Genomic DNA, 26172 nt, shown 5'->3' on the forward strand with positions numbered 1-26172 from the left:
ATTCTAAATACTGCACCCCTCAAGGTATTCAAAAGCACATTCAAGAAATGTATTAACCCTTCAGGTGCTTCACAGGAATTTTTGTAATGTGGAAGAAAAAAATTAACATTTAACTTTTTTTTTCACAAAAACTTTACTTTAGACCCAAATGGGAAGACATGGGGTCTTTCGTGGGCAGAACACTACTCACACAACAGAGGGTGATGGTAAATAGTGTGGCAATAATTTATTGAATCACCAGCATTCACCAGCAAATACACGAGATGGTGCAAGCTTCAGAGTCTCACTGGCCTGCCGGGATTAGAGTAGTGAGATATGTGGCCAGGTGAACTGATTGTCCCAACCTGGATTCTTTAAATTGTCTCTGAGAGTTCAGCAATGGTCAATGGAGCAGTTCTGTATCTTTTCAGTCAGGGCTGTGGTCCCTTAGGCTGTCATCCTGTAGTGTCTTTTTGAATAGACACAGAGACCCCCTTTTATACTTCATCCTTCAAGGGTCAGGGAGCATGATATTAATGTACAGTACTAGAATAGCCACAGCTCATCCCCCCAATGTTGGCTGGCAAACACCCTACAATGGCATTTAACATATCTTAGCAAACATCCATTGTTCAGAGTCCCTGTATTGCAAAACTAGCAGACGAAATGTTGTAAGAGCTGATATAAGATGTGAATAGCAGCCATTTATCAATTGCCAATATCACCTCAAGTGATCGGTATTCAGGTTTATATGAACACTAGTTTGTGTTGGGCAACCAAGGAAGAACATAGGTTCAAAAGTCAACATAAAAATAAAGGTATATTGCTCCTGGCCTACAGAAATTGTCTGGCATAATTAGGAAGAAAAGCTGTGTCGTCATACCAACTTTTTTTATTTTTGCAGGGGTACCAGGAAAAATTAACAACAAAATTTGTTGTGCAATTTCTCCTCAGCATGCCAATACCCCATATTGGGGGAAAACCACTGTTTGGGCGCAGGGCTCGGAAGGGAAGGAGCACCATTTGACTTTCTGAATGCAAAATTTTCTAGAATAATTAGCGGATGCCATGTTGCGTTTGGAGAGCCCATGATGTGCCTAAACTTTGGAAACCCCTCCACAAATGACACCATTTTAGAAACTAGACCGCTCAGGTAACTTATCTAGATACGTGGTGAGTACCTTGAACCCCCAGGTGCTACACAGAAGTTTATAACATTGAGCCTGTGAAAATAAAGATTTCACTTATTTCCCACAAAAATGTTTAACCCTAAATTTTGCATTTTCATAAGGGTAAGAGGAGAAATTGCACCAAACAATTTGTTGTGCAATTTCTCCTGAGTACGTTGATGCCCAATTTGTGGAGGAAAAATACTGTTTGGCCACACAGCAGGTCTTGGCAGGGAAAGAGCGCCATTTGACTTTTTGAATGCAAAATTTTCTGGATTAATTAGCAGACTCCATGTTGCTTTTGGAGAGCCCCTGATGTAACTAAACTTTGTAAACTCCCCATAAGTGACACCATTTTGGAAACTAGACCCCTCAAGGAACTTATCTAGATGTGTGGTGAGCATCTTGAACGCCCAGGTGCTTCACAGAAGTTTATAACATTGAGCCGTGAAAATAAAGCTTTCACATTTTTCCCACAAAAATGCTCTTTTAGCACCATTGTTTTTATTTTCACAGGGGTAACAGGAGAAAGTGGAACCCAAAATTTGTTGTTCAATTTCACCTGAGTACGCAGGTACCCCATATGTGGGGGAAACTTACTGTTTGGGTGCATGGCAGAGCTCAGAAAAGGAGTGGTGGTTTGGAAAGCAGACTTTGATGGAATGGTCTGCGAGTGTTATGTCGCATTTGCAGAGCCCCTGATTTGCCTGAACAGTGGAAACCCCTAAAGTGACCCCATTTTGGAAACTAGACCCCACAAGGAATTTATATAGATGTGTGGTGGGCACTTTGAACCCACAGGTGCTTCACAGAATTTTACAATGTTGATCTGTGAAAATGGAAAAAAAATTCCCACAAAAATGTTTTTAGCCCCAAATATTTTCATTTTCACAAGGATAGCAGGAAAAAATGGATCCCAAAATGTGTTGTGCAATTTTTCCTTAGTACCCCATATGTGGTCGAAAACTACTTTTGAGGCGCAGTGCAAAGCTCATAATGGAGGAACCGCCATAGTGTAGTTCATATTTTGCTGGGCTGGTTTGATGGTGCCATGTCACATTGGCAGAGCCCCTAAGGTGCCAGAACAATAGAACTCCCCATAAGAGACCCCATTTTAGAAACTACACCTCTCAATGAATTCATCTAGGGGTGCAGTGAGCATGTTGACACCACATGTGCCTCACAGAATTTTACACCATTGGGTGATGAAGAAAGAATTACATTTTTACCATCAAAGTTTTTTAGCCCCAGATTTCACATTTTCTCACTGGGAAATGGGTAAAAATGTCAGCAAAATTTGTCACACAATTTTTGCTGAATGTAGAAGTACCCCGTATATGGCTGTACAGTACTGCTTAGCCACACATCGAGTCTCGGGAAGGATGGAGCGCAATTTGCCTCTTGGAGCGCAGATTTTCTTAGAATAGTATGCGGACTCCATATACAGAGACCCTAAATACTATAAAGCAGCGTCCCCCTTTTTGGAAATGATACCCCTTTGGGAATTTATCTACAGGTGTGGTGAGGATTTTAACTGAATGGGTGTTTTCCAGAAACAAGCAGCAAACAAGATTTTGCTGACTGAAAATTGCAAACTGCCATTGTAGTGACCAGCATGTTATGCCCAGCTCGTGCTTCTGGAGACATGCACCCATAAATTAGGCAGGCTCTCATCACTACAGAAATGCCAAACATGTGGATTCTAACTGCGGTTTAGGCACACTGGGTGGCTCAGAAGGGAGGTGGGCATTTGGATTTGGGATCACGGAATTTGCGGAATTTCTTTTGGGGGGCAAGGGCTAGTTCGATTTCGCTTTTCCAGAACCTTTGCGCTACTGGTAACTTGGCAGCCCCCTATATTTTCGTGAACAGATGACGGGCCTGAGTGGGGACTTGCTTTTTTGTCGATAGACTCAAAACTTTTATTCTGATCCAAAATGTTATGTAAAATGTTCCCATTTATCCTGTGCTCTATGCTGAGCACTGATATCGGGGTTTCCATTTAAATCTCCGAGCGACGTAATTCAGATGAAATCCCCGAGGGGTCCATTCACTATGATAAGGCAACAGGGTTATTCTGAACTCCGTCTGGCCTCTGCTCAGTGGTGTCCTTTTTTTCAAGATGTTCACAAAACTGTGGCCGACAGCACTTTTATGCACGCCTAATAAAAAGACGAATACCGTGGGATGACAGCTCAGACGGCGTCCACAGTGCCTCTATCTGCCTCATTATAGGGAATCTTCCGCCAGGGGTTCCGTCTGAATCACATATTTCAGAGATTTACATGGAATCCCCATTGTCAACGCTCAGCACAGAGCACAGGAAGAAGAATGAACAAATCAGGTGAAGAATTGATTTTATTTATTTTGTACGCCATTCTTTGTGATAAGACAACTTTATTCTTTGGGTCAATGCGATTACAGTGATACCAGATTTATAGAGGGTTTTTATATTTGACTGCTGTCAAACAATAACAGACACTTTTTTTGTTTTGGCAAAAACTAATGTTTGCATCGTCGTAGTTTGAGATCTATAATTTTTCCTTATTTCAACCGACATTCATGTGAGGCCTTTTTTCTTGCGGGATGAGTTGTCGTTTTTATTGGTACCATTTCGAGCACATGACATTTTTTGATCGCTTTCGATTTCGGTTTTTGGGAGGCAGAATGAACAAAATCCAGCAATTCAGGAATTGTCTTATGTTTTTTTTTTTCTTATGCTGGTAAAATTGATTAGGCTACTTTATTCTTCAGGTCAATACAATTACAGCGATACTATATTTATCTAGTTTTTGTATGTGTTGGCGCTTTTACACAAAAGCTATTTTATAGAAGAAATACAGGTGCATCTCACAAAATTTGAATATCATCATATCATAAACACATCATAATAACTTTTGAGTTTTCATTGGCTGTAAGCCATAATCATCAACATTAACAGAAATAAACACTTGAAATAGATCACTCTGTTTGTAATAGCTCTATATAATATGAGTTTCAATTTTTGTATTGAAAAACTGAAATAAATTTACTTTTTGATGATATTCTAATTTTGTGAGATGCACCTGTATATATACACACAGTGAAGAGCAAAAGGGTAACAATGATTTGAACCTTTGACTTTCAGGCTCCATATCTCACCATCCACTACTACTTTGAACATGAGACTACCCTCATTTAGAGACAATCAACTTGGCTATCGCAAATATAAATTTTACTTGCAACTATTTAGCATGTGGTTAGTTATGCAGATGCTTGTCATGTCACTGCATTGTTTCTGTTTTGCTCCTAAAAATCAAAATTTAAATTATTATTTTGTTAGTATTTGATAAATCCACCTTTGGCTTTCAACATTGCCTGAATCCTTCTGGGTATGCTCTCTATAAGATTCAAACATGTATCGACCGACATCTGATCCCAGGTTTCTTTTACATGTTCACAAAGTTGGTGCTTGCTTGTCAACACACTTGGGTATGTATAACAGTTTTTTCTTCAACCCTACCTACAAGTGTTCAATTGGGTCGAGGTTTTGGGACTGTGAGGGCCAATTCAGCACCTCTACTTAATTGTCATTGAACCATTTCTTCGCCAACCTCGATGTATGCTTTGGTTTATTGTTGTGCTGGAACACTGTCCATACATGAGCAAAACAGTAGCAATGCAGTGACATATCAAGAATCTGCATAACTAATCATTTGCTAAATGGTTGTAAGTCAAATTTATGTATGAAATAGCCAAGATGCAATATGAAGGCCTATGAAATGACAGTAGTATCACATTAAAAGCAGTAGTAAAGGGTGAGATATGGAACCTGAAAGTCAAAAGTTGAAAACATAGTTATCCTTTTGCTGTATATATGTTCATCACTGTGCATATACACTGCTCAAAAAAATAAAGGGAACACTCAAATAACACATCCTAGATCTGAATGAATGAAATATTCTCATTGAATAGTTTGTCCTGTACCAAGTTGAATGTGCTGACAACAAAATCACACAAAAATCATCAATGGAAATCAAATTTATTAATCCATGAAGGCCTGGATTTGGAGTCTGTCCCCCCCCCCCCCCCCTCAAAAAAAAAAAAAATTAAAGTGGAAAAACACACTACAGGCTGATCCAACTTTGATGTAATGTCCTTAAAACTAGTCAAAATGAGGCTCAGTATTGTATGTGGCCTCCACGTGCCTGTATAACCTCCCTACAACGCCTGGGCATGCTCCTGATGAGGTTGCGGATGGTCTCCTGTGGGATCTCCTCCCAGACCTGGACTAAAGCATCCGCCAACTCCTGGACAGTCTGTGGTGCTACGTGACGTTGGTGGATGAAGTGAGACGTGATGTCCCAGATGTGCTCAATTGGTTTCAGGTCTGGGGAACGGGCGGGCCAGTCCATAGCTTCAATGCCTTCATCTTGCAGGAACTGCTGACACACTCCAGCCACATGAGGTCTGGCATTGTCCTGCATAAGGAGGAACCCAGGGCCAACCGCACCAGCATATGGTCTCACAAGGGGTCTGAGGACCTCCCCTCGGTACCTAATGGCAGTCATGCTAGCTCTGGCGAGCACATGGAGGGCTGTGCGGCCGTCCAAAGAAATGCCACCCCACACCATTACTAACTCACTGTAAAACCGGTCATGCTGAAGGATGTTGCAGGCAGCAGATTGCACTCCACGGCGTCTCCAGACTCTGTCACGTCTGTCATGTGCTCAATGTGAACTTGCTTTCATCTGTGAAGAGCACAGGGCGCCAGTGGCGACTTTGTCAATCCTGGTGTTCTGTGGCAAATGCCAAGCATCCTGCATGGTGTTGGGTTGTGAGCACAACCCCCATCTGTGGACGTCGGGCCCTCATACCACCCTCATGGAGTCGGTTTCTAACCTTTTGTGCAGACACATGCACATTTGTTGCCTGCTGGAGGTCATTTTGCAGGGCTCTGGCAGTGTTCCTCCTGTTCCTCCTTGCACAAAGGCTGAGGTAGTGGTCCTGCTGCTGGGTTGTTGCCCTTCTATGGCCCCCTCCATTTCTCCTGGTGTACTCGCCTATCTCCTGGTAGTTCCTCCAGCCTCTGGACACTACGCTGACAGACACAGCAAACCTTCTTGCCACAGCTCACATTGATGTGCCGTCCTGGATGAGCTGCACTACCTGAGCAACTTCTGTGGGTTGTAGAGTCCGTCTCATGCTACCACGAGTGTGAAAGCACAACCAACATTCAAAAGTGACCAAAACATCAGCCAGAAAGCATTGGTACTGAGATGTGGTCTGTGAACCCCACCTGCAGAACCACTCCTTTATTGAGGGTGTCTTGATAATTGCCTATAATTTCCATCTATTGTCTATTCCATTTGCACAACAGAATGTGAAATTGATTGTCAATCAATGTTGCTTCCTAAGTGGACAGTTTGATTTCACAGAAGTTTGATATACGTGGAGTTATATTCTGTTGTTTAAGTGTTCCGTTTATTTTTTTGAGCAGTGTATATTATATAGAATATCTACACACACACACACACATATGCCAACACTTTCGACTATGACTAACTATATATATGTGTGTGAAAAGGTGGTTGCCCCTTCCTGATTTCTTATTTTGTTGCATGTTTGTCACACTTAAATGTTTCCGATCATAAAACAAGTTTAAATATTAGACAAAGATAACACAAGTAAACACAAAATGCAGTTTTTAAATAAAGGCCTTCATTATTAAGGGAAAAAAGAAATCCAAACCTACAGGGCCCTGTGTGAAAAAGATATTGCCCCACTTAAAACATAAATTAACTATGGTTTATCACATCTTTGGCAAATAAAGTTCAAGTTCCCTAGCCACACACAGCCTCATTACTGCCACACATGTTCACAATTAAGAAATCACTTAAATATGACCTGCCTGACCAAGTGAAGTAGACCAAAAGATCATCAAAAGCTAGACATCATGCTGTGATCCAAAGAAATTAAGGAAGAAATGAGAAACAAAGTAGCTGAGATCTAGCTGACTACTAGTACTCTAGGCCTGGACAGAGGAAAAAAGATCTATCACCAGCGACTCTCTGGAGACCCTGAGAGTTTTTAACTTTCAAGCAAGGGTGTGTCAATTATCAGCAGACGGTGGAGGTCTCTGTTGGGTCCTAGAAGGAGAAGGATATCTCTAAACTACAGAGATAAAAGAATCAAGGAGGCTTTTGCGGAGCCAAGCACAGTGACCTTGTACAGCCGGATCCAGAACGACTGTCACACCTGATACACCCATGACAGATCTATCAGTCTGGAGAAGGTTATAAAGCCATTTCTAAAGCTTTGGGACTCCAACAAACCGCAGTGAGAGCCATTATCCACAAATGGTGAAAACATGGAACAGTGGTGAAGCTTCCTAGGAGTGGCCGGCCAAACAAAATTACTCCAAGAGCGCAGCAACGACTCATCCAAGAGGTCACAAAAGATCCCACAACAACAAAGTCCAAAGAACTGCAGGCCTCACTTGCCTCAGTTAAGGTCAGTGTTCATGACTCTACCATAAGAAAAAGACTGATCAAAAATGGCATGCATGGCTGAGTTCCCCAGATGAAAAATACTGCTGAGCAAAAAGAACATAAAGGCTCGTCTAAGTTTTGTCAGAAAACATCTGGATGATCGCCAAGACTTTTGGGAATATACTCTGTGGACTGACGAGACAAAAGTTGAACTTTTTGGAAGGTGTATGTCCCATTACATCTTGCGTAGAAGTAACACAGCATTTCAGAAAAAGAACATCATACCAACAGTAGAATATGGTGGTGGTAGTGTGATGATTTTGGGCTGTTTTGGTGCTTCAGGACCTAGAAGCATTGCTGTGGTAAATGGAACCATGAATTCTGCGGTCTACCAAAAAATCCTGAAGGAGAATGTCCAACTATCTGTTCATGACCTCAATCTGAAGCGCACTTGGGTTATGCAGCAGGACAATGATCCAAAATACACCAGCAAGTCCACCTCTGAATGGATTAAGAAAAACAAAATTAAGACTTTGGAGTGGCCTAGTCAGAGTCCTGACCTTAATTTGATTTAGATGCTATGGCATGACCTTAACCCTTTTACCCCCAAGGTGGTTTGCACGTTAATGACCAGGCCAATTTTTACAATTCTGACCACTGTCACTTTATGAGGTAATTACTCTGGAACGCTTCAACGGATCCCACTGATACTGAGATTGTTTTTTCGTGACATATTGTACTTCATGATAGTGGTATAATTTCTTCGACATCACTTGCGTTTATTTGTGAAAAAAAAAGGAAATTTGGCGAAAATTTAGAAAATTTCCCAATTTTCAAACTTTGAATTTCCATGCCCTTAATCAGAGAGATATGTCAAACAAAATAGTTAATAAATAACATTTCCCACATGTCTACTTTACATCAGCACAATTTTAGAACCAAAATTTTTTTTTTGTTATGGAGCTGTAAGGGTTAAAAATTGACCAACGATTTCTCACTTATACAACAAAATTTACAAAACCATTTTTTTAGGAATCACATCATATTTGAAGTGACTTTGAGGGGGGTCTTTATGACCGAAAATACCCAAAAGTGAAACCATTTGGGCGGCACGGTGGCGCAGTGGTTAGCACTGCAGCCTTGCAGTGCTGGGGTCCTGGGTTCAAATCCCACCAAGGACAACATCTGCATGGAGTTTGTATGTTCTCCCCTTGTTTGCATGGGTTTCCTCCGGGTTCTCCGGTTTCCTCCCACACTCCAAAGACATACTGATAGGGAATCTAGATTGTGAGCCCCTATGGGGACAGTGACAATAATGTATGTAAAGCGCTGCGGAATATGTTAGCGCTATATAAAAATAAAGATTATTATTCTAAAAACTGCACCTCTCGAGGTGCTCAAAACCACATTCAAGAAGTTTATTAACCCTTCAGGTAATTCACAGGAATTTTTGGAATGTGGAAGAAAAAAATGAACGTTTATTTTTTTTCACAAAAATGTTACTTTAGACCCCTTTTTTTTTCGCAAAGGTATCATTAAAAAATGAACCCCAAAATTTGTTGTGCAATTCCTCCTGAGCACGCTGATACCCCATATGTGGGGACACACGGCAGGGTTCGCAAGTGAAGGAGCGGCATTTGACTTTTTGAATGTAAAATTTGCTTGAATAATTAGCAGACACCATGTTGTGTTTGGAGAGCCCCTGATGTGCCTAAACAGTGGAAACCCCCACAAGTGACCCCATTTTGGAAACTAGACCCCCCAGGGAACTTATCTAGAAGTGTGGTGAGCACCCTGAACCCCCAGGTGCTTCACAGAAGTTTAGAACATTGAGCCGTGAAAATAAAATTTCCAGATTCTTCCAGCAAAAATGTTTTTCAGCCCCCAATTTTGCATTTTCATAAGGGTAACAGGAGAAATTGCACCATGCAATTTGTTGTGCAATTTCTCCTGAGTAAGCCGATACCTCATATGTAGGGGAAAACCACTGTTTGGGCGCACGGCAGGGTTCGGAAGGGAATAAGCGCCATTTGACTTTTTGAATGTAAAAATTTGCTTGAATAATTAGCGTACGCCATGTTGCGTTTGGGGAGTTCCTGATGTGCCTAAACAGTGGAAACCCCCCCAAGTGACTCCATTTTGTAAACTAGACCCCTCAAGGATTTTATTAAGGGGTACAGTGAACATTTTGAACCCAGAGGTACGACACAGAATTTCATAGCATTATGTCATCATATTGAATAAGTTGTCATTAGTCTTGAGCACAAGTGCTCGCTACTTGAGTTTGCATCGGGTACTCGGGTATGCACAAAGTATCGCGGGTGTTCAAGTGACATGCTCGAATCCCCGCCCACATTTTCACGGTTATTAGACACCCAAAAAAAAACATGCGGGGATCGCTCGTGCATGGCAGGCAATCCCCGCAAGGTTTTTTTGGCTGTATAACAGCTGCAAAACATTTGAGGTGGAGACTCGAGCATCTCACTCGAGCACCCGCTATAGTCAGTGCATACCCCAGCACCCGATACAAACTCAAGTAGCGAACACTTACGCTCAACATTAGTCGCCATATCGTCATCATTTTTTTTCTTTACTACTGAAATCAGCACAACCCTAACTCTAACCCTAGCACAACCCTAAACGTATTTATTTATAGTGTTTATTTTTTACTCCGTTCCTCGTGCGGTGATTAGACGACTTTATTCTTCGAGTTGGTGCAATTACAGCGATACTAGATTCATATTGGGTTTTTATGATTGACAGCTGTCACACACTAAAAAAAAACTTTTTTTTTTTTTGCAAAGACTAGTTTTTGCATCTCCATATTTTGAGAGCTATAATTTTTCCATATTTCAGCCGACAGAGTCATGTGATGGCTTGTATTTTGCGGGACAAGTTAACATTTTTATTGGTACCATTTTCGGGCACCTGACATTTTTTGATCGCTTTCTATTCCGATTTTTGGGAGGCAGAATAAACAAAAACAAACAACCAACAATTCAGGAATTTTTTTGGGTTTTTTTTTTTAATGCCGTTCTGCTTGTGGAAAAATTGACAGCTTTATTCTTCGGGTCAGTACGTTTACAGCGGTACCACATTTATATTGTTTTTTTTTTGTTTTGGCGCTTTTACACAATAAAAACTATTTTATAGAAAAAAAGAATTGTTTTTGCATCGCTTTATTCTGAGAGCTATAACTTGTTTATTTTTCGGCCGTTGGAGCTGTCTGGTGGCTTGTTTTTTACGTGACAAGATGACATTTTCTGCGGTACCATTTTTATTTACATTCGTCCTTTTGATCGCGTTTTATTCCATTTTTTGTTTGGCGGTATGATAAAGCATCGTTTTAAGTTTAGTTTTTTATTTAATTTTTTTTACCGTGTTCACTAAGGGAGTTAACTAGTGGAACAGTTTTATAGATCAGGTCGTTCCAGATGCGGATGCGATACAAAATATGTGTACTTTTATTGGTTTATTTTATTTATTTTTTTCATAACATTATTTATTTCCTAGTACAATATATAATTTTTTTCTTATATTATTATTATTTTCATATTTTTTATATATATATATATATATATTTTAACACATTTTTTTTATTTTTTTTTTCACTTTCTGACATTTTTATTACTTTTGCACATTGTCCCACTATGGGACTTTCACTTTTTGCAACCTGATCAGCTGCATAGCACAGGAATGCAGCACCATCCCTGTGCTATGCAGCCTGTCAGTGCTGCACAGGGAGAAGTTACTTTGGTTGTGCCCTGCTTATGACCAAAGTAACTTCCTGCCTCCTGGTGACCCGGATGTTGTCATGATGACCCGGATGTTGTCATGATGACATCGTGTCACCATAGCAACATCCGGGACCTGACTCAGACGCTGCGGGATGAGTGATGAATATTCATGGCCTTTAATAGCTGGCCCACTGACAGCCAAGCGCAGCAGGAGCCACGCTGCGGCTACAGTGTGCACGCTATCAGGGAGAATGAATGGTCACTGCTCCCCACGCACGCAGTCCTGGCGTGGGGAGCAGTGACTATTCCGGCACAGATCGGGACACAGCGCTTGAGGAGAGAAGATGTGGGTATGAAAGACATCTTCTTAGAGGCTGGCTGTCTCTAGGACCCAGCGGCTACCTCCCTCTGGCTAATTAGCTCCCTGGCCTAGGTGTATAAATACCTGGTGTGTCTGAGAGGGAGGTGCTGGCGATATTCATTACTACTTGTGAGGCTTTAGCAAGGGCAGTACTTTGTCCTCTCTGGAGCTTGAGGCCATGTGCACATTTATCTGGAGTCGTTTAAAGCTAAGCAACCATCCCCCCCCGCTTGTCCACCGTTGTTGTCTATAGAGTTTAGTGGAGATCGATTAGTGCTCATCTTAGTCAGGGCGAGGCACGCGCCCGGCGATTGGTGGAGAGCCAATATAGGGATGGTAATTGAGACAGGGTGACACTAGACCAGACTAGGAAGTCTCCCCCTCCCCTTCCCCCTTTCCCTAGAGTCTGGGCTCCCTTTCCCTTCTCCCTTTGTGTTGCACTAAGTGTATGTGTGTGTATATATATATATATATATATATATATATATATATACTTTGTGTATGTATATGTGTGTGTGTATATATATATATATATATTATAGTAGGGATTGCACTCAGGTGCGATGAGGGGCAAACAGGAGGCATGTTCCTTCTTTAAGTGTCCATAACTGTTTATGGGCTTCATAAACCGGTTAAAAAAAAAATACAAACAAACAGCCTTTAGTGCAGTCAAAAACAAAGAAAACAGTCCTTTAGCAAAGACTCTGATTACCCAGCGCTGTGGTCACACAGGTTGGTAGGCATCCAGTACATGGTTCAGTCTGGAGACAACACACAGGAGGCCGCCTTCTTCCAGACACAGACCATGTGCCAAACCGCCTCCATTATATAGGCTGTTAACCACACCCAGAAGTGAGGTATGTGGGTAGCAAGACCCGCCCAACTCTCAAACTACCCTTAAACCTGTCCCAGGTGCAACAAACGATCCTCTTAGTGCTACATGCACTAGAGAAACACTCTGTGTATTATATCACCGAGACCAGCCATCTCTGTGACAAATACCTCCTATCGACTATGCGACCATTAGCCACCTTACAATATGTATATAGTTAGTCATGGTCGAAATTGTTGGCACCCTTGAAATTGTTCCAGAACATGGTTTTCTTAGTTACACACCCTTTGGAATAAATAACTGCAATAAATTGCTTCCTATAATCATCAACAAGCTTCTTACACATCTCAACTGGGATTTTAAACCACTCTTTTCTTGCAAAGTGCTCCAGGTCTTTCGTATTTGAAAGGTGCCTTCTGCCAACAGCAATTTTAATATATTTCCACAGGTGTTCAATGGAATTTAGATCTGGACTCATTGCTAGCCAGTTCAGAACTCTACAGCACTTTGTTTCTGTTAGAACCTTGCTCTTAGGTTTTTTCCTTTGCTGGTCACATGACCTTGTTGGCCTATTTAATCCTGCTCCGCCCTTCTGGCTTTGCTGGACTTCATTGTATAACTACTTTCTAGCTAGCCTGTGCTCTGTATCCAACTCTGTTAGTTTGCTTGGTCTACGGACCTCTATATTCTATATATTTTGTTTGTTCGTCTGTCTGCTACTATTTCTGTTAGGAGGTGTCCATTTTCCTCCCAGTCCTTAGTACTTGTAGGGATTCCATCCCCACATCTATAGGTCTCCGTACAGACTAGCTTAGGACTTTAGCAGGTCTGATCGCAGGATCAGGTCCCCTGTTACATCGTAGGGATTCAGCTGAGTTCTATCGTAGGGACAGATCTCCTCTCTTTCCTTAGCTCTGGTAGCAGAACATAACAGTAAGTCCAGCCTGCAAATTCTCTAAGGAAAGATTTTTCTGTTCCCTCATGGTGTCGGTTCAGGATTTGGCTCATCGCCTGCAGGGACTCTCTCTGGAGGTGGCCGAGCTCCGTCAGCACGTGAGTAACTGTCCTGGAGCACATTTCTTGGAGCCTAAGGTATGTTTGCCGGATTTATTTTTTGGTGAACACCGAGAATTTTTTTCATTTAAAAATGCTTGCTTATTATATTTTCGTTTGAGACCCAAGTCCTCTGGGGATGAATCCCAGCTCATAGGGTTCATAATGTCACTTTTGCGCAAAGAGCCTCAGGAGTGGGCCTTTTCTTTGCAAACTAGTGATACATGCTTCAGATCAGTGGATAGTTTTTTTTCTGCTTTGGGGCTATTATATGATGATCCTGACCGTGTCGCATCAGCTGAGACTGAGTTAAGATGTTTGAGACAGGGATCAGGTAATGTGGAAAAATATTGTACTCATTTCCGTCGATGGTCTACTCAAACAGGGTGGAACGATTCTGCTCTGAAAAGTCTATTTCTTGCTGGGCTCAATGAAAGGGTTAAAGACCTGCTAATTGCTTATCCTACACCTGAAGATTTGCAACAGGCTATGCAATTATCTATACGGGTGGATAGAAGACTGCGTGCAAGGGTTAATGAGAGCAAATCCTCTGCTATGTCAGTTTTTGGTTATGAGAATGAGTGTACTAACAGTGGTGAACCGATGGAGATTGGATCGGTGGCACCTCGCTCTCAAGAAAAAGACCGTAGACTTTTTGAAGGTTTGTGTTTCTATTGCGGAAAATCTGGTCATTTGATTAAAGGCTGTGAGCTTCGTATGAAGAAAGAAAAAAAAATGGTCAGTCATGCCCGTATTGCCTGTTTAAATTCCAAGGGTGTATTTTTAGCTGCTTCCACGATTGCTCAGGAAAAATTAATGGAATTTCGGGTGTTTGTCGATTGTGGGTCTACTCTGAATGTAATTGATGGGGGATTCTTGGAAAGACTCAATTTAAAACCCGAACCTTTATCATCCCCCATTGCTGTGGTTTCTGTGGATGGTTCCCCTTTGAAGAATATTACTCTCAAGGTCTGTGAATTTCCTCTCACTATTAATGGTGTTCACCATGAGAAATTGGATTTGGTAGTGTTGAATAACTTGCCTTCTCCAGTAATATTGGGATTGCCCTGGTTAAAATTTCACAATCCTGTACTGGATTGGTCTACCAGTGAAATTAAATCCTGGAGCCATAAATGTTATGACAAGTGTTGTAACGGGCGTATTGCAGCTTTGGATAGGGGAGAATTGCCTGTTCCTATTCAGGATTTTTGGAGAGTTTTTTCTGAGAAGGAATCGCAGGTTTTGCCTCCCCATAGAGACTATGATTGTTCTATTGAATTTGTCCCTGGAGCGACTCTTCCTAAAAGTCGTTTATTTAACCTTACTATTCCTGAGAGGAAGGCTTTGGAGGAATACATACAGACAAGTTTGGCCGCCGGTCACATTAGGCCTTCTAAGTCTCCTGTGGCGGTTGGATTTTTTTTTGTAAAAAAAAAAGGACGGCGGTTTACGTCCTTGTCTGGATTTTCGTGAGATTAACAAAATTACTGTACGCAATCCTTACCCACTGCCATTGATTCCTGATTTATTTAACCAGTTAATGGGGGCCAAGTGGTTCTCTAAAATTGACCTTAAGGGGGCATACAATCTGTTGCGCATGAAGGAGGGTGACGAATGGAAGACTGCTTTTAACACTCCTGTGGGTCATTTTGAGAATCTGGTGATGCCTTTTGGTCTTACCAATGCTCCTGCATTTTTTCAGAATCTTATTAATGACATCCTTAGACCTTTGATCGGCAAAAATGTGGTTGTGTATTTGGATGACATTTTGATTTATTCGCCGGATCTGGAGTCTCATTGGCGGAGCGTACGTGAGGTATTACAGTTGTTAATGGACAATTCGCTTTTTGCTAAGCTGGAGAAATGTGAGTTCGCTGTACAGAGAATTAGTTTTTTGGGTTACATTATCTCCAGCGAAGGTTTTGAGATGGACCCGGTTAAAGTTCAAGCTGTACAGGAATGGCCTAGGCCTATTGGTTTAAAATCGATACAGAGGTTTTTAGGTTTCGCCAATTATTACAGAAAATTCATAAAAAAAATTTCTAGTATTGTCAAACCTCTGACCGATCTCACCAGGAAAGGTGCTGATGCGGTTCAGTGGTCTTCTGAGGCTATTGAAGCTTTTGTGTATCTCAAGGAGAGGTTCACCTCTGCTCCCATCCTTATGCAGCCTGATGTGACTAAGCCGTTTTTGGTTGAGGTTGATGCTTCCTCTGTGAGGGTTGGCGCAGTATTGTCTCAGGATAACGGGGATGGATTACATCCCTGTGCCTTTTTTTCAAAAAAATTTTCGGAGACTGAACTGAATTACGATATTGGTAATTGGGAATTATTGGCTATTAAACTCGCATTTGAACACTGGCGCCACTTCTTGGAAGGTGCGGAATTTCCCGTTCAGGTTCTTACGGATCATAAAAATCTGATATATCTTGATGCTGCCAAGCGCCTGAATGCCCGTCAGGCTAGGTGGGCACTGTTTTTCTCGCGATTTAATTTCTCCGTTACTTACATCCCTGGTACTAAGAATGTTAAGGCGGATGCCTTGTCTCGCAGTTTTTCTCCCATAGTCGGTGCTGAGAAAGAGGAGAACATTTTACAAGAAGGTGTTGTGATAGCTGCTTTGGACTCCGTTTTGGAAGATGAGATTCTTAAAGCACAGGAGAATGCCCCATCTAACACTCCTCATGGGAGGTTGTTTGTGCCTGGGACCTTTAGGAGAGATTTGTTTGTTGAGTGTCACGAATCTCGGTTGGCAGGTCATCCCGGAATCTCTGAGACCAAGAGACTGGTGGGTCGCAGTTTTTGGTGGCCTGGATGGCAGAAGGAAGTCATTAAGTGGGTGCGTCAATGTACTATATGTGCTAGATCTAAGTCCTCACATACTCCTGCTGCGGGGTTGCTTTGTCCTTTGGAGGTTCCCAGTGCTCCTTGGACACATTTGGCTATGGACTTTATAACTGACCTTCCCCCCTCTGAGGGTTTTACTGTCATCTGGGTGGTCGTGGACCGTTTTAGCAAGATGTGTCACTTGGTTCCCTCGTCAAACTGCCCTGCGCTAAAACTCTCGCTAAGGCCTTTGTCAAGGAAATTGTCAGACTTCATGGCGTTCCTACTGACATTGTTTCTGATAGGGGTCCTCAGTTCGTGGCTCGTTTTTGGCGTGCCTTTTGTGACAGGTTGGGAGTTCATTTATCGTTCTCGTCCGGATATCATCCTGAATCTAATGGCCAGACAGAAAGGAAAAACCAGGATGTTGAGCAGTTCTTGCGTTGTTTTGTGGCAGACAATCAAGAGGGGTGGTCTGAGTTTCTGCCACTTGCTGAATTTGCTCTGAACAATCATACATCTTCTTCTGCTGGTTATTCGCCTTTTTTTTGTTGTTCTGGGAGACATCCGTCGTTTGGGTCGTTCTCCAAGTTGGGATCTGCCGTGCCTGAGGAGGAGAATTTTTCCGGTGATTTGGAGAGAGTTTGGACGGATGTGCGTGGTAATCTTCAGGAGGCCAACAGAAAATCTAAAGACTACTTTGATAGGAAACGACAGGAGGTTTTGTTCGCTGTTGGTGACATGGTTTGGTTGTCCTCTAGGAATCTGCGGTTGAGGATTCCTTCTAAGAAATTGGGTCCCAAGTTTGTAGGGCCCTTTAAGGTACTTCAGGTTGTCAACCAATCTGCTGTTAGGTTGGAGGTTCCTACCTCCTGGAGAATTAATCCGGTATTTCATGTCTCTCTGTTAAAAAAAGCTGTTGTGTCGGATGGTGACGCCTCTGCCTCTGTTCCTCCGGTGGTGGAGGACGGGGAATATGAAATTTCTCGCATCCTTAACTCTAGACGGTATAGAGGTAGTTTGCAGTATCTTGTGGCCTGGAAAGGTTTCGGACCCGAGGATAACTCTTGGGTGAGGTCAGATGATGTTTCCGCGTCCAGACTTATCAGAGCGTTTCACAGGAGATTTCCTGATAAGCCTGGTCCTAGGGGATCCGGAGGATCCTCTTAGAAGGGGGGGTACTGTTAGAACCTTGCTCTTAGGTTTTTTCCTTTGCTGGTCACATGACCTTGTTGGCCTATTTAATCCTGCTCCGCCCTTCTGGCTTTGCTGGACTTCATTGTATAACTACTTTCTAGCTAGCCTGTGCTCTGTATCCAACTCTGTTAGTTTGCTTGGTCTACGGACCTCTATATTCTATATATTTTGTTTGTTCGTCTGTCTGCTACTATTTCTGTTAGGAGGTGTCCATTTTCCTCCCAGTCCTTAGTACTTGTAGGGATTCCATCCCCACATCTATAGGTCTCCGTACAGACTAGCTTAGGACTTTAGCAGGTCTGATCGCAGGATCAGGTCCCCTGTTACATCGTAGGGATTCAGCTGAGTTCTATCGTAGGGATAGATCTCCTCTCTTTCCTTAGCTCTGGTAGCAGAACATAACAGTTTCCATCCATTTCCTCTCTCTTCAGATCAGCGACCCCGCAACGTCATTACAAGGGCCCAATCGTTGCCATAGAAACCCAAGATAGTCATCATGACATCCAGGTCACCCATCTGCGGCAAACCTAAAAGACCATTCTCAGAAAATGGTCTAAGAGACTTCTGTCAGTCCTTCGCTCAAAGTGATAATGCATTGCAGTGCTGGTGCATTGCACTGCATTATACCAGCGATCAGACTAATAAAAGTTAAAGTCCTGTTTAGGGACTAAGTAAAAAAAATTTTAAAAAAGTATTAAAGAAAATTGTAAAAATATTTTAAAAAAATCATAAAATAAATAAACATACATAATGAAGAAAAAAAATAAACCAATAAATAGGTATATTTATGTAAACAAAACCAAACACATATTTGGTATCGTCTCGTCCAGAACGACCTGACCTATTAAATGTCACACTATTTAACCTCTTCAGTGAAATCTTGTAAAAAAAAATGCTTTTTCATCATAAAGTAAAAAAGTGGAATAAAACGCAATCATAAAGTCAAATGGAAATAGAAACAGTATAGGTGAAAACGTCATCTTGTCCCTCAAAAATAAAGCCACTATCAGCAGAGAAATAAAAAAAGTTATAGCTCTCAGAATAAAGTGTTGAAAAAAAAATATTTTTTTCTATAAAATTGTTTTTATTGTGTATAAATGGCAAAACATAAAAACAAAATTATATATATGTGGTATCACTGTAATCATACTGACCCGAAGAATAAAGCTGCCTTAACAATTTTACCACACGCGGATTGGCATAAAAAAATAAAATCCTGAATTACTGGTTTCTGTTCATTCTGCCTCCCAAAAATCAGAATAGAAATCAAAAATGTCATGTGCCCGAAAATGGTACCAAGAAAAACATCAGCTTATACTGCAAAAAACAAGCCTAAGATGATTCTGTCAGCAAAAATATAGAAAAATTATAGCTCTCAAAATATGGTGATGCAAAAATGTTATTTTGCAAAGAAGAACATCTTAGTTTGTGATTGCTGCCAAACATAGAAAAACTATATAAACCTGTTATTGCTATAATTTGTGCATTTCTGAAAAGAAGGGCACTACTGAGCAGAGGCCAGACGGAGTCCAGAGTAACTCTGTTGCCTCATTTTATTGAATGGATCCCTTGGGGGTTTCAGCTGAATTTTTTCATTTGTAGATTTAGGTGGAAACCCCAATGTACAGTCATGGCCAAAAGTATTGAGAATGAGACAAATAGTAATTTTTCCAAAGTTTCCTGCTTCATTTTTTGTAATGGCAATTTGCATATACTCCTGAATGTCAAAGAGTGATCAGCTTAACAGCAATTACTGTACTTGCAAAGTCAATATTTGCCCAGAAAATGAACTTTAACCCCCAAAACACATTTCAACATCATTGCAGTCCTGCCTTAAAAGGAGCAGCTAACATCGTTTTAGTGATTGATCCATTAACACAGGTGTGGGTGTTGATGAGGACAGGGCTGGCGATCAATCAGTCATGATTAAGTAAGAATAACATCACTGGACACTTTAAAAGGAGGCTGGTTCTTGGTATCATTGTTTCTCTTCAGTTATCTCTAAAGAAACACGTGCAGCCATCATTGCACTGCACAAAAATGGCCTAACAGGGAAGAGTATCGCAGCTACAAAGATTGCACCTCAGTCAACAATCTATCTCATCATCAAGAACTTCGAGAGAGTTTCCATTGTTGTCAAAAAGGCTCCAGAGCGCCCAAGAAAGACCAGCAAGCGCCAGGACTGTATCTTAAAACTGTTTCAGCTGCGGGATCGGACTACCAGCAGTGCCGAGCTTGCTCAGGAATGGCAGCAGGCTGGTGTGAGTGCTTCTGCACGCACTGTGAGGCGGAGACTCTTTGAGCAAGGGCTGGTTTCAAGGAGGGCAGCAAAGAAGCCACTTCTCTCCAGAAAAAACATCAGGGTCCGACTGATATTCTGCAAAAGGTACAGAGATTGGACTGCTGAGGACTGGGGCAAAGTCATTTTCTCTGATGAATCCCCTTTTCGATTGTTTGGGACATCTGGAAAACAGCTTATTCGGAGAAGAAGAGGTGAGCGCTACCACAAGTCTTGTCTCATGCCAACTGTAAAGCATCCTGAAACCATTCATGTGTGGAGTTGCTTCTCAGCCAAGGGAATCGGCTCACTCACAGTCTTGCCTAAAAACACAGCCATGAATAAAGAATGGTACCAGAATGTCCTCCAAGAGCAACTTCTCCCAACCGTCCAAGAGCAGTTTGGCGCCCAACAATGCCTTTTCCAGCATGATGGAGCACCTTGCCATAAAGCAAAGGTGATAACTAAATGGCTCATGGAACAAAACATAGAGATTTTGGGTCCATGGCCTGGAAACTCCCCAGATCTTAATCCCATTGAGAACTTGTGGTCAATCATCAAGAGACGGGTGGACAAACAAAAACCAACAAATTCTGGCAAAATGCAAGCATTGATTATGCAAGAATGGACTGCTATCAGTCAGGATTTGGTCCAAAAGTTGATTGAGAGCATGCCAGGGAGAATTACAGAGGTCTTGAAGAAGAAGGGGCAACACTGCAAATATTGACTTGCTGCATTAACTCATTCTAACTGTCAATATAACCTATTGGTACTCATAATATGATTTCAATTATATTTCTGTATGTGATATAAACATCAGACAAACACTAATAAAAACCAGAGGCCAGCAGATCATGTGAAAATATAATTTTGGTGTCATTCTCAAAACTTTTGGCCATGACTGTAAGTGCTTAGAGCACAGGATAAACGTGATCCAAAATGTTTTGTAAAATGTTCCTAGCAAAAGCTTCAAATCAATCCACAAAAAAAAGCAAGTCCTCACTAATGTCTGTCCTCTGTCAGTGATAAGATAGGGGGCTTCCACGTTACTGGTAGCGCAAAGGCTCTGGAAAAGTGCTATGGCTCCTCGTCCCCCCCAAAAGAAATCCAGCGAATTCTGTACCCCCAAATTCTAGAGAGGGGAGCCTGCTCTTCTGGCACCTACAGCCACCTAAATGAACGAATGCCATTTTCTAAAAAATTGGATTGCACTCTGACTAATGTTATTCTGCGATTGCCTGCTCATCTGCAATTTTTTTTTCTCAACTCAAGTCATGCTGAGAAAAAAATCGCAGCATGCTGCATTTTCTCACGTATATCTGACGAGACCCGTCAATGCAAGTCAATGGGTGCGAGAAAAAAAATTGTGCAGCACTCAGACCATTTTTAAACACCCATCCCCTAGAAAACCCAACATTTCATTAGCAGAGTACAGTAAATTCAGTGTGACCCTATCAGAATAGAATAGAAAGAATAGATATTTACATAGAATAGATAAAAAGATGTCAGTGCAGTACGTGAGTAGTTTAATGTTCATGTATTTAGCTAGTATATCAATAAATTAACAAAAAAAATAGCGTGGGGTTCCCCGAAATTGCAATAACCAGCTGAGGGAAAGCCGACAGCTGGGGGCTAATGGTTAGAGCCTGGGAAGGTGGTAATACACATGGAGCCTTCCAGGCTATTCATATCAACTCACAGCTATATATTTAGCGTTTACTGGTTATTAAAATGGGGTACCCCCCAAAAAAATGATGTGGGGTCCTCCTATAATTAATAATCTGCAAAGGCTAGGCATATAGCCTTGGGCTGATATTAGTAGACTAGGAAGGGACCTTGGATATTGGCCCCCTCCCAGTCTAAGGACATAAGCTCTCAGCCGCCAAGAAATGGCGAATCCATAAGATGTGCCAATTCTGACAATTATCCTCCACTCTTCCCACTTTCCTGCTACGTCTGCACCAAGTTCTCACCAGTCACACATTAACAGTTCCCATCGAACACCATATCACATATATAGCCTTCTCAACTTTAGATTTGGCCCAAAAAAAAATTTAAGCCGCTACCAGGCTAAGGAAGACTCTTCTGGCCGGGCCGTAATCTACTGTACTCTAACCGATTAAAAATTTCTTATAATACCCATTACTCTTTTTAGGTATATTTTTATTTAAGGTAAGGTGTCACATACATTTTTTAAACTGACCAATAATATCACATACAAGGGACAAATACCGTTACACCGTTACCAGATCACATATTACCACCACATAGTAACCGAATAATACCATACTGATCATTAATAAAAAAAAACGCAATTCTAGTATTACGATAAGTGCCATTATCCGCAGGAGCTCTGTACATAGTATACAGTGTATAGTGTCAGTGTACAGATAACACACTGACTCACCGTTATCTAAAGCACCGCTTCCAGAGCACATTCCTCACTTTTTCTCCAACTTGTACACTACGCCAGATGAAGAAAAAAAAGCGACAGTACAGCCCTAACAGTAACACGACCTCCCTCACTGAAAATAATATTTTCAAAAACAAAATACATCACAACAGTAATAATATCCTTCAACCCCTACAGTAATAATGTCCAACATCTTGCCCCCATGTCTCCATTCTGCCTCCATTGTCTCAATAATTAACCAATACAGTAATAATGTCCCACAACCTGGCCCCCAATGTCCCACATCCTGCCCCCCAATGTGTCTCCATCCTGCCCCCCAATGTGTCTCCATCCTGCCCCCCAATGTGTCTCCATCCTGACCCCCATGTCTCTCCATCCTGCCCCCCAGGTCTCTCCATCCTGACCCAGTAGTGCAGCTTTACAAAAAAAAGTAAAAAAATTCTCCTTATCTTGCAGCGCCTGGCTCTCCCATCACCCAAAGCAAGGTCGCCGGCGCATGACAGTGATGTCATATGCCAGCAACGTGCGCACTGACGTCCGCTTCTGGCCTGTGATAGGCTGGCAGTTGTTAACTATTCTCACACAACAATAGATTTCAAGTTTACGTGAGTCACCGGGCCCTATACACCAGTAAGGGCAGTAATGCCCTTATGGCGGCCCTGGGTGGCATGATGCCATCATTCAGCCTGACATCCAGCAGAGACACAGAGCTACGCGTGCTAGCACTATTAACCTGCAGACATGGGGTTAATCTGCACGTTAATAGCATTATTAACCTGCCCGTGCCCACACTTAGTTCATTTTCTCCTTGCAGTTTTTGGCTAACTGCCCCCTTCCCCTGACAATGTTCAGGTTTCAGTCATGGTGTTTACAAAGCAGCAGCTGAAACCGCGCCCCCAGCCCTGACTGATACAGGCTCTCTATTGGGGCCGGCTGTCAGTCAGTGTAGAGGGTTGCGGTTACAGCTGCCACGGGGAATTAATTTCATTTTCTCAACACAGCATTTTATCGGCTAAGTGTGGGCGCCAGATAGGTTTATAGTGCTATTAACCTGCAGATTAACCCCATATCTGCAGGTTAATAGCGTTTTTTCTGGTGACAGGTTCCCTTTAAGTGATCTGTACATGGAGAACAAATTATTGTAAAATAGTTTGTGGACTCCAAGAGTCAAATAGCACTCCTTCCAGCCGATTCTTGCTGTTTGACTAAACTGTACTGTACAGAAACATTCAGCCAAAATTGACAATTTTTGGTGCCAATTTTACCCTTTTCCACTTGTGAAAATGTAAAATTTGGGACTATAACAAAATTTTTGTGGTAAAAATGTAATTATTTTTTCTTCACTGCCCAGTGGTATAAGATTTTGTGACACACCTATGGTGTCAATGTGATAATTGTACTCTTAGAGGAATTCATTGAGAGGTGTACTTTTTTAAATTAGGTCACTTCTGGGGAGTTTTTCTGTTCTGGTACCTCAGGCGCTCTCCCAGTGGGTCATTGAATCTGCAAACCAAAACAACAAAATCTGCAGTATTATATGACGCTCCTTCCCTTCTGAGCTTTCCACTGTGTCTGAAAAGTGTTTCCCGAATACATGTAGGTTATTGGCGTACTCAGGTGAAATTGCACAACAAACTGTGTGGTCGATTTCTACTGATTACCCCTAATAAAAATTAAAAATTTGGGGTTAAAACAACATTTAGTGTTGAAAATGTAATTATTTTTTTTTCAGCGCCCAATGGTATAAAATTCTGTGAGGCACATATGGTGTCAGTATGCTGACGGCACCCCTAGATAAATTCATTGGGGGGTGTAGTTTGTAAAAGGTGGTTACTTATGGGATTTCTGCAGTTCTGGAACCTTCCGGGGCTCCTTCAGTGTGACGGCACCCTCAAACCATTCCAGCAAAATCTGAACTCCAATATGGCGCTTCTTCCCTTCAGAACTTTACCTCAAAATTAGTTTTTACCACATATGAGGTATTAGCATTCTCTGAAGTAATTGCACAACAAATTGTATCATTAATTTTCTCTGATTAACCCTTTTGAAAATTAAATACTTGGGGGCAAAGTAACATTTTAGTGGAAAAAATAGTAATTTTCCATTTACTCAGCCCAATGTTACACAATTCTGTGAATCACCTGAAGGTTAAAAATGCTCACTACACCCCTAGATGAATTCCTTCAGAGGTGTAGTTTCTGAAATATGGTCACTTGTGGGGGTTTCTACTCTCTGGGCATGTCAGGGATTCTCCATATTTGACATGGCATCCACAATCTATTCCAGCCAACTGAGCTCCAGAATTAAGTTGGCATCCCTTCCCTTTCAAGCCCTGCCATGCACCCAAAGAATAGTTTTTCCACTACATATGAGGCATAGGTGTACTCAGAAGAAATTGCACAACAACTTGTACTGTACACTTGTGAAAATGAAAAAATTGGGCCCAAATCAACATTTTTGAGGGAAAAAGTAAAATGTTCATTTTTCCTTACACATTGCTTTAATTCCATTTGAACTACCTGAAGGGTTAATAAACTTATTGAATGTGGTTTTGAGCAATTTAAGGGGTGCAGTTTTTAAAATGGTGTCACCTTTGGGTATTTTCTGTCATACAGGCTCCTCAAAGTCACTTGAAATGTGATGTGGTCCCTAAAAAAAAAAAAAAATGTTTTTTTAAATTTTGTTGTAAAATTGAGAAATTGCTGAACTTTGAACCTTTCTAACTTCCTAAAAAAAAAAACGGAAGCATTATTTATTAACTATTTTGTGTGATATAACTATCTGGTTTCCGGACATAACAATTAAAAGTGTGAAAGTTGTAAAATTTACTAAATCTTCACCAAAACGCCGATATTTTTCACAAATAAACACATAATATCGGCCTAAATTGATCACTAACATGAAGTACAATGTGCTGCGAAAAAAACAATGTCAAAGTTACTGGGATCAGTTGAAGCGTCCCAGAGTTTTAAAGTGACACTGGCCAGAATTGTAAAATTTGGCCTGGTCATGAAGGTGAAAAATGGCTCGGGGTGAAGGTGTTAAGGGAAGACGACAGATATTTATTTATTTTTTATTTTACTCACTTTTATATAGCACCATTAATTCCTCAGCGCTTTACAGACATTATCGGCACTTTTCCTATTAGGGCTCACAATCTAAATTCCCCATCAGTATGTCTTTGGAGTGTGGGAGGAAACCAGAGAACCCTGAGGAAACCCACACAAACACGGGGAGAACATACAAACTCCTTGCAGATTTTGTCCTTGGTGGGATTTGAACCCTGGACCTCAGTGCTGCAAGGCTGCAGTGCTAACCACTGAGCCATATTCAGCCTTTGTAGGTTTTTTTTTTCCTCTCGTGTTCAGTGAGTGGGTTAAGTGATGCACTAGTTTTGGTCCTTATGGACTTGGTGTTACCAAATATGTGTACTTTTATTTTGTTTTGTATTCCTCTTCCAATAGTAATGGCGTTAAATCAACAAGAAAAGACTTTAGACCTGCCAGTTTTCTATTGACAAACATTCTATTAAATGTTACTGCTGGTTTCTGTACATAAAAAGCTTGAAGTTTGTTAGTTTTGCATTAGCCGATGTGGGGGGTGATGAGGGGTGTTTCATAAGGCTACAGTGGGAGCCCCATGTGGCGGCAGCTATTTATTTCACCACCTAGTGGGTTACACTTTCTGATTCGGTCCTTTCAATTGCACCAGGCTGTTAACTATGTGTAACATCTGACACCTTTTGCTGATGATGCAGGCCCATGTAACATGACCGCTATAATAATATGACAGGTAACATTAATCCACTCAACCATTATGGAATTGTACTTCATGAGGTTGCAAGGAGTTAAAAGTTC

The 26172-nt window shown here is 41.5% G+C and overlaps 1 protein-coding gene across 3 annotated transcripts in view; it reads left to right on the forward strand.

The window, feature by feature from the left end:
• Nucleotides 1-26172, forward strand: part of SLC12A7 (solute carrier family 12 member 7) — a 531598-nt gene that overhangs the window by 405944 nt on the left and 99482 nt on the right. The gene's annotated exons all lie outside the window — the stretch shown is intronic.

This window comes from Phyllobates terribilis, unplaced genomic scaffold (genome assembly GCF_046119375.1).
Source record: "Phyllobates terribilis strain yellow unplaced genomic scaffold, ASM4611937v1 Scaffold_4__5_contigs__length_816908805, whole genome shotgun sequence".
Classification (NCBI taxonomy): Eukaryota; Metazoa; Chordata; class Amphibia; order Anura; family Dendrobatidae; genus Phyllobates; species Phyllobates terribilis.